The following is a 9,930-nucleotide window of genomic DNA, read 5'->3' on the forward strand; positions in this document are numbered from 1 at the left end:
GAAATCTCATTTTTTCTTCTGATTTATAAAAACGATTTTACTGGCCATTTATCAATATTGAAACAATAATCACCTGTCTAAATTTAAAAACTCGAGACTAAAAACGATACTATTTCAAAATTGTTTTGACATTTTCTTTCACTAAAATGACTTAAAAACCAAAAAGAACATTATAAAAGTTTGCTTGTAGATTTTTCTAAAACATAGGGATTTTCTTAGCTCCTCAACAATGCATAACCTTGAAATTTAAACCAATTTTTAAACCAAAATTGGTAAATGGTTCAGAATAACTCTTTAGGTAGTACCTAAAGTTCATCCAAACGAGCGCTACCTCAAAGGAACCTAACCTAACATTTTTTAAAATTGTTTTTCTCTGAATCTGGGGGATCCCAACCGGAAAAATATTTTTGTGAATGAAAATAGAACTATCAAGCTTAATTTTATGCTGACATTTATCGAGACACAAAAATATTTGTACGTAGCCCAAGCTCCTTACAATGCTGGTCATTCTCCTTTACTTTGTACCAAAATTTATGGTGGATGCAGGGTTCAACTCGAGAGTGGAACATAACATACCAATATTTACCGATAATGTGTTATATGCAGGGTTGGCTCAGTTGGTAGAGCGCTGGTAAGTAACCCGAGAGGTCCATCAGATGATTCTAAATCATTAACAATCAATTTGGATCTAGAGAAAGAGAGATGTCGGGGCTGACCCCGCAAAAGATGGCGAGACGATCTAGACACATACAGAGGTGATTGGTGGGTCTTCGCAGGGAACTGAGAAGAAAGAGAAAAGAAGGGTATGCTTTTGCGCAGCAGTGGGAGTCTTATGGCTACGAATAAAATAATAATTGCCTTCAAGAAACCGATAAAAATGTCTTTAGCCTTATTTTAACCTTAATATTTTAGTAATAATACAATTTTCTTTATTAGTTTTTGGCCTGAATCCCATTATCCACGATAATACGACGTATATATGTCGCATTATTGTGCCGTCATTTATTTCAGGGATTTTTCGATCCTAACTTACAACCGAAATTCATAGAAAAGTGCATTACATATTAGACATTATTATTTTAGTTACTACATTGTTTTAATAAAACGATATGACCGCCATAATTCATAGACGTTGGCGGTTACGTTACGTCAGAGGCTTGGTAATTAGGAAATTCATTTATCAATCAGTGGCCAATCACATAATTGTAATTGCAGCACCGGATTCGTCCACTCCACGCCCCCTGGGGATGCCCCTTCATCCGCTTTATATTTTAATTCATGGGCATATTATATTCTTTTGGTTCCTTTCCAAAACAAAATAGAGTGTTTGAGTTTCTGTTTCTTTTTGATTGCGTAATATTCATTATACTTACTGTATTCTATATTATGATTTTTTTTTATGAAAATAAGGGACGAGACGAGCAGAACGTTCAGCTGATGGTAATTGATACGCCATGCCCATTACAATGCAGTGCCGCTCAGGATTCTTGAAAAACCCAAAAATTATAAACGGCACAACAATAGTGCTCGTCACCTAAAGAGATGTTAAGTCTTATTTGCCCAGTAATTTCACTAGCTACGACGCCCTTCAGGTTGAAACCCTGTAATGCTTACACATTTCTGCTTCACGTCAGAAATAGGCGCCGTTGTGGTTCCCATAATCTAGCTGGCATCCTGTACAAAAGAGCCTCCCACTGGTTCTGTGGCGGTGTGATGCTATATCGTACCTAAAGAGAAACTACTCAGCTGCCTCAAATCAAAATTCATTCCTAGCTCTTCAAGAATTTTATCCTATCATAAGACGGTTGGTATATTCAAATTCAAATTCAAATATTTTTATTCAAAATAGGATTTAAAATCACTTATTGAACGTCAAAACCTACTACCCATTCAAAAGAGACTGCCTCAGACCTGAGAAGAATGGGCGCAAGAAACTAGATAATGTGAAATGCAGAAGGACTTTTAGTCAGATTGAAGTATCTAAAAAAAGGTTGTTTGGTTTTGGGGAAATTTTTAGAGTTCATTGGACTAACACATAATATTTTTGATACGTAGTGATCTTCTCACCATCCAGCCTAGCGAGCAGTCGGTCTGAGGTTCGAGTCTCCTTCCGAGACGCCCTGCGCCTGTGAGCTACATTTTCGGCCTCCAAGGACCCCCGGCTTCGCTGTAAAAGCCTTTAGGGCTGACAGGGGTTTAGTCGGTAGGGGTGTTTACACCCGAGCCCGACATATGGGCCCCGTTTCGGGGACTTCAATACGTGACTTCAGCACGACAGAAGTTATTATTTTTTTGGCTTAACGCATGTTTTTTTTTATTTTACAATTTATGCTAATTGAAATATATTTAAATCTCGTCCATTGACTGAATACAAATGGTCTAGTTGACCAACTCATGTTAAAATGTCGCATTTGGATATCGGTGTGCGCTCGCATCATAAAAACTCACACTCATAATTTTTTCGCAACGCTCCAAAAGAAGTAGGTACCTATTAAACTCTAGCAGAGTGAAGAGTCACCTCAATCATAAAATACTATCGATTAGGGCATTACTTTCTGTATACTGTGAAGATATTTTTTTATTTTCGATAAGTGTGTAGATTGCGGTATATTTCGCAACCAAATGAAACAGAGCAAGATCACTCCTCTATGTAAGTCGGGAGATAAAGCTGACCCCACCAATTTTAGACCCATATCAGTACTACCAACCTTTAGCAAAGTTTTTCGAAAAAATTATGTTAACGCAATTAATTAACCATTTTTACAATAATAACCTCATGCATAATAAACAATATGGTTTTACTCAAGGTCTTTCAACCACAGATGCTAGTATCGAGTTAATAAGAAATATTTTGGATGCTTGGGAGGATTCATGAGATGCGTTAGGAGTGTTTTGTGATTTATCCAAGGCATTCGACTGCGTTCATCATGAAACCTTACTACAAAAATTTCACCACTATGGTGTTAGGGATGTTTCACTAGATTTAATAAAATCATACTTGTGTAATAGGATTCAAAGAGTAGACGTTAATGGAAAAAGATCAACTGGCTCTATCATATCGATGAGTGTACCGCAGGGCTCAATCTTGGGTCCTTTTTTGTTCCTGGTTTACGTCAATGATTTACCATACCTTATTCAAAATAAACATGATATTATACTGTTTGCTGACGATACATCTTTGTTATTTAAAATAAAACGCCAGCAAAAAACTTTCTGTCAGGTTGACGACGACATTGCTGAAGTAGTAAATTGGTTTAATGTTAATTAATAACTTACTTTTAAACGAAAGGAAAACAAAATGTGTAAGGTTTACACCTTCAAATATAAAGCACCAACCAACACCTATAAAAATTAATAATGAAAAACTTGATGTAGTAGAAACGACAACATTCCTAGGCATTACATTAGACTTTAAGCTACAATGGGGTGCTCACATAAAAAACTTATGTAATCGACTTAGCTCTGCAGTATTTGCGATAAAAAAAAAATTAGGCAGCTGACAGATGTTGAAACGGCTAGACTTGTATATTTCAGCTACTTTCATAGTGTCATGTCTTACGGAATTATATTGTGGGGTAGGGCTGCAGATATTGAAAACATATTTGTGCTGCAGAAAAGAGCAATTCGAGCAGTTTATAAAATGCGTTCAAGGGATTCATTGAGAGAAAAGTTTAGTGAAATAAATATTATGACAGTACACTGCCAGTACATATACGAGAACCTCCTATACGCCCATAAAAATATTAGCCAATTTAAAAAGAATAGTGATGTACTCGAAACAAACATAAACTCGCAATTCCATCTACTAGGATCCGTAAAATTGCTAAATCTTTTAAAGTGGATTGTGTTGTATTTTATAATAAACTCCCAAATGAAATTAAAATGTTACGGCCTATTATAGCGTGAAAGATTATTTGAATGATAAAGATAGTTGGAATTAATGTTCTAAATTTTGTTAATGGATATTGTTATACTCATTTGAATGCTATTGTAACTTTTGTACTTCATCCTGACTTGCACTAAATAACTTATAAAGTTTTACAGTGAATAAAGATTTTTTGACTTTGACTTTGATAGATATAAAGTACTTATGATTTGGTACATTAATAATATTGCATGTCTAACATCTAAATTAAAAAAAGTTATAAGGAATAGTCTTATTTAAGAAGCCTACTATACGATTAAAGAATATATAGAGGATAAAGAAGTATGGAAAATAGATACTCCTGATCCACCTAATAATAATTCTTCATATTATCAAGATTATGAATGTAAATGAATATAATATATTACTTTGGTTTATATAAAATCCATTATAATTGCCTTATAAGTACTCGTTTTGTGGGCTTCCTTTGTTATTATCAATTTTGTAGTTATCATGCGTATGTGGTATAACTCGGTCCGTCTCCTTCCCTCAAATGTGTGCAAAGGGAACGATGACTGGTCCATGCATCAAGTCCTGTACGAGTGCTGCTTGTGGTACCTGTTATAGTTAATAAATCATTGTATTCGTTTGATGCAATTACTTATTATACCAAATGACGATCTATTGATTATACCAGTAATCACGACCATCATGTTCACGAAGCATCCTTAACCGAACAATGAATTCAAGCTTTAAAGGTTGTTGCATCCATTAAACGATAATTTATATTTATACAGTTTATTCTTTATTACTCTTTTTATGAAGTATTCGATGTTATTTTAACGTGAATCGTATATTAGATGTAGCACCTTACAAACTAATATGTTATTGCCATTGTAAAATACTCAAACCAAATAGTTTAAACGATTGGATGTTGAATTTCTTGTATGTTTTTCCACGAGCTCTACTTTTTCCGAACATACAGTAGATTCAGTAATTCAAATTACTTAATATTTTTAATGGCGATTCCAAAGCGCTTATTCAAACCTAACTGAGTAAAGTTTCTTTGACTTTGACTTTAAATATATTTTTTTAGCATTTAAGGTATTGTGAGAAGCATTGTTATTAAAATATACTATGTATTTGTAATACATATGGATATGAGACATGGGCACTCAATAATGAGCACCGAGGCAGGCTTAAGTACTGACAAAGATCTATGGAACGAAGTATGACGGGAACACATAGACTAGACAAAATTAGAAATGAAGACCTGAGACAAAAAACTAAAGTAACCGACATACTTAATAAAATAGATCAACAGAAGTGGAGATGGACTGGCCAGATGTTAAGGGATGGCCGGGAGAAATGGAGGAGAATTGTCACAGATTGGTATCCAAGAGGTTGCCCACGGAGTCAGAGGAGACCTCGAACAAGATGGGAGGATGAACTCAAACTCACAGCAAGCCCGAACTGGAGAAGAGTGACCCATGACAGACTCCAATGGAAAGAGACAGAGGAGGCCTTTGCTAAGCGGCATACTGAGTTAAGAGACATCCTGTAACTCAGAATAAAAAGGGCTTAATAGATAGATAATAGAATGTTTTTGTAAAGAGGACTGAACGGAAATAAACTGTAGTGTTAATGTAAATAAGTTTAATAATCAGAGTACAAATATTATTAACGAGAACAATAAGTAATTATTTGTTAGTTATATTAGATAAGTGTATTTGTGAGTAAATAGGCTTATGGAATCTTACCCCTTCCGGAATTATCTACTTAGGTAAAATGAATGATATATTATAGGTACCTAACGACCGTTCCCAATACAATAATCTACAGTTAGAGATAAATTACTACCTTCTACTGTCAGTAAATAACACTGTCAGTAATCTGAAACTGTCCCATTATACCCGATACACACACATACAGACGCGTGAATTTCAATTTATACACAAACTTCTATCGCTGGTAAGCTATACGTTCTCCCATTAACAGACAGCATGTACGGATAAGGTGAGTTACCTTCGATAAGTTTATTGGGACAGAAAAGTCAACGATACTTAAGATTTTTATCTCAAGTAGGCCACAGGAGAAATACTGTATATTGGGTACGCCCGTTAGTACACAAATAATTTAAAATTTTATGAACGTGTATTCCACAACGCGCTTATCTCAAAACTTGTATCATATGAGCCCGAGAGTTTATGCAAGTTAACCTTTAGCTTCTCACTGGGCGTAGCATACAGGTCGTTGTCGACGGTTACTGCTCGAACCCGAAGCCCGTGAACGCTGGAGTGCCCCAAGGCTGTGTGCTATCTCCTACTCTGTTTCTTCTGCATATCAATGATATGTTGGAGACCAGTACTGCATAGCAATGTAAACATAATATATAATATAAAATCTAATATAACCCGTGGGTCATGCAGTTCTCTCTCGGGAAATCGTCGACCAGTGCCGGGACAAACTTGTGTCTTCTATTGAGTCCTCTATTTAGAAGGTCACGGAATGGGGTTAAATGAACCATGTCTTTCTTTCTCTCAGAGAAAAATACAATGTAAAAAAAGATAAAGATATTCAATTTTTTTTTACTTACGTCTTATAATGGGGGATGTTCATTCAACAGTAATTCGTTGTTTATCTAAACGTTCTCGTTGCAATTGCAAAGAGCCTCGACTATTATATCAATATAATAACTAGGTTAAGGGGCAGATACTGAAAGCACGCATCGTGCGGAAGTTCCCCAGCCTGTCCCCTTAAAGACCTTATGACTAAAAACTTAAAGAAGGGGGAATTGTTTGACCTACACTTGTGAAGACCGATAGATAGAGTCTCTTGCCGTTAGACAACCGATAAAAACAGACTAGGAATATTAGTTTAGTGTGCGTGACAAGCTACGTCCTACACTCGTGATTGGTATGACACTTTGTGTTAGATTGCGTGAATTGCTCAAAATAGATATTTTTTGACGTTTTCACAGCTGTCAATTATCGATCTAAGCTAAATGAGCTATGAATAAATCCATTAATTTTCAATTTTAACAAATATAAATGTAATAGGTAAGTATCATTTAATTGGGTGAGTTATTATAATAAATACGCAAAAAACGCGCTAAGTACATAACCTCATAGGTAGCGTGTGCATATTAGGACGATAACAACTTTTTGAATCGTTATATCTCAGAAACGGTGTCTCGTAGCAAAAAGTAATGATATATTTTTTATAGATAATTTTATGATCTACAATTTTGGTCTGGTGTACTTTTAAGATAAACTTACAGTTTTGCTGAATATCACGAAAAACTATTTTTTTTGACATTTGACCTTGAGTATTTTTTTTTCCATAAACGGGAATGATGAGGAACTTAAAATTTTTATTTATAATTTATATTTTGAACAATTGTACTGATTTTCAGCTTGTTGGGAATTTATGCACCTTCAGTCTCATTTTTCGGTCTAGATTGACCGGACTGCAATGGCAGCTTCGACAGCTTGAATTCTTGACGTATGGACCAGCCATCGTCCTGTGTGACATATTTGAAGGAAGGGGTGATCCAGCATACGACAGCTAGCGCTAGATAGTCGTGAAAGGGTTGTTGAAATATGTCAAATCAAATCGCAAATATTTTATTTCGTAGGTAAATTGATATAGAATACTAGTGAGACATGATAATCGTTCAACAGAAATGTGTGTAATGTTTCGCTAATTATTGAAATTCTCACTGAGTAACGGTTCGTTGATTGGGCTGGTAGTAGGGTCACTTGAAATATGTAATTTTTTCATACAGTTTGTTCGGAAGGCAGATTTCCTTAGATCTTAGAGCAAGAAACTCTAAGGTTGTACTTTTCAAAAGAGAATGGTATTACAGGTTCTTATGTTCAATTAAATTTACAAATCATTTCAATTACAATATATTCAAAGCGATGCAACAAAATACAGAAACGTCAATTACTAAATGCCTAACAAGAGTGAGTCAAATAAATGTATATTAATAAGTAAAAACATAGATATAGTTATTGAGTACATACATATAGTACAAAACAGTAGATGCATCAATCCACACATACAGTAAATAAAATAAAGACATTATGCGAGCATTTTATTAGCTCTTATATAAAAAAAATATATTTATTTATTTATACATAATCCACAGCTCTTAAAAATATTTAATTAATATATATAAATATAATCTGACAGCCAAAAGGGATTAACATTTTAAAGGCCAAAATTACTTTAATTTAAAAAATAAAGATAATATAAAAAACATGAAGTAGAATTGCCGGTGAGAGGATCATCCAGCGACCACAATAATAGGAGTAGTATACAGCCTTACTATCTCTGGACCACGCTGGGATGAGAAGTTCCCTCCCGTTCCCCTGTCACCCCCTCGCGTTGTCCTGTTGCGTCAGTACAGTCTTGCTGTTTTATTACCGTTAGGTACCTACATGACGTTATATGTTTGCGCGGTCACTGTTTTTCAAGTTTTCATTGTTACTTTTATTGTTAATAGTTCTGTAGTATCTGTCGCTTTTATAGTTCTGCTAGAGATATTAATACTTTTTGTAGTTAGTTCCAAATTACACAAATTATTTCATTGATTTTACGTCATTATAATGATCATCAGCATCACAACACCTTTAAATGAATCAATAATACAAAAAATATCATTAATATCATTAATAAATCGTAGTTTATTTATGAATAATAATATTCTAGTGATGCTTATTTTGCACACTGTAACAAAGAGACAATGTGACGTCATCGACGTCAGTTCCAATGATAACGGGGTAGTAGTGGCAACTCTATAACAGTGTGGACATTAAATGAAAACACAGATAGAACGACTTAACCGTTATCATAAAAAAATACTTTAAATACAAAGTTTTTCTATGTTCCATTAGGCCCGGTTTGCACCAAAGCGGAGAAGAGAGGAGATCCATTTTGATAACCAATCTATTATCACATCTCCTCTCCGCTTAGCTTTGGTGGAAATGGATCAAGAGGAGAGGAGATGTCTCATTTTTTTAAATAGAATTTTGTGTCGCGTCGAGCGATCAAGCAGCGCGGCAGAGCGAAGATGCGTGAAAGCGGGTGTCCGGGTGGCACCTGCGATCGCGCGCCCATTGCCCACTGCCTTCTCCCTGCGTCTCGCACATCCGTTATTTGACGTAATACTTTCGTACACATAGCTTGACTTATTTCGAGCTCTCACACGTTACATCTTCTCTCCGCATTGGTGGATATAACCTGACAGCTTCGCGGGTTATCTTCTCTCGTCTCCTCTCCTCTTCGCTTTGGTGGATACCGGGCCTTATATCATTTTGGAATAAACAGAGTAGGCTTAAAAACCAAAGACGATACAGTCGATAGCGATAGAGCGTTGCGTAGAGATGTCGCTTCATTGAGTGTCTTCTGTTTCACCTGATTCCTGCCGCAGAATCCCACCTTCGCACGACATGCCACACATGACAAATTAGGATGTCATACCTACCATCTGGATGTGTGGTTGAATCATCCACGTACTACGCTTCCTTTTGCGGTGTTTCGGAGACGATACGACATGGGTACCATCATAAAAAGCGCGTACACCTTCCTTAAAGGCTGGAAACGCTCCTGTGATTCCTCTGGTGTAGTAAGAGAATGTGGACGGCAGTAATCACTTAACACCAGGCGACCCGTACACACGTTTGTCCTCCTTTTCCATAAAAAAACAGAATGTTTGTATGAAAAAATAGGTAAAATGATAACTGTATATTATCTCATAGACTTATATGTTTTTTTGTCTTCCACACTTGGATATGCTAGTGTATTCTATGTTGTCTTTAGGTTATATTATGGTCTCTTTTCTTTCCATACTTTTCTTTTGCCATAACTCATATTCGGAGCCGACCTTAAATTAGTATCGAGTTCGCTCGGGAATCTTTAAATATTTTACGATTAAATGTACCCTATATCCTTCATCCTGTACCTCTGAGAACGTGTGTGGAATATTTCCTCAGGATCGGTGGAGAACATTAGGCGAGAAAATGTAAGAACAAACGAACAAAGTCACTTTTGCATTTGTC

Source organism: Leptidea sinapis, chromosome 14, assembly GCF_905404315.1.
Source record: "Leptidea sinapis chromosome 14, ilLepSina1.1, whole genome shotgun sequence".
Classification (NCBI taxonomy): Eukaryota; Metazoa; Arthropoda; class Insecta; order Lepidoptera; family Pieridae; genus Leptidea; species Leptidea sinapis.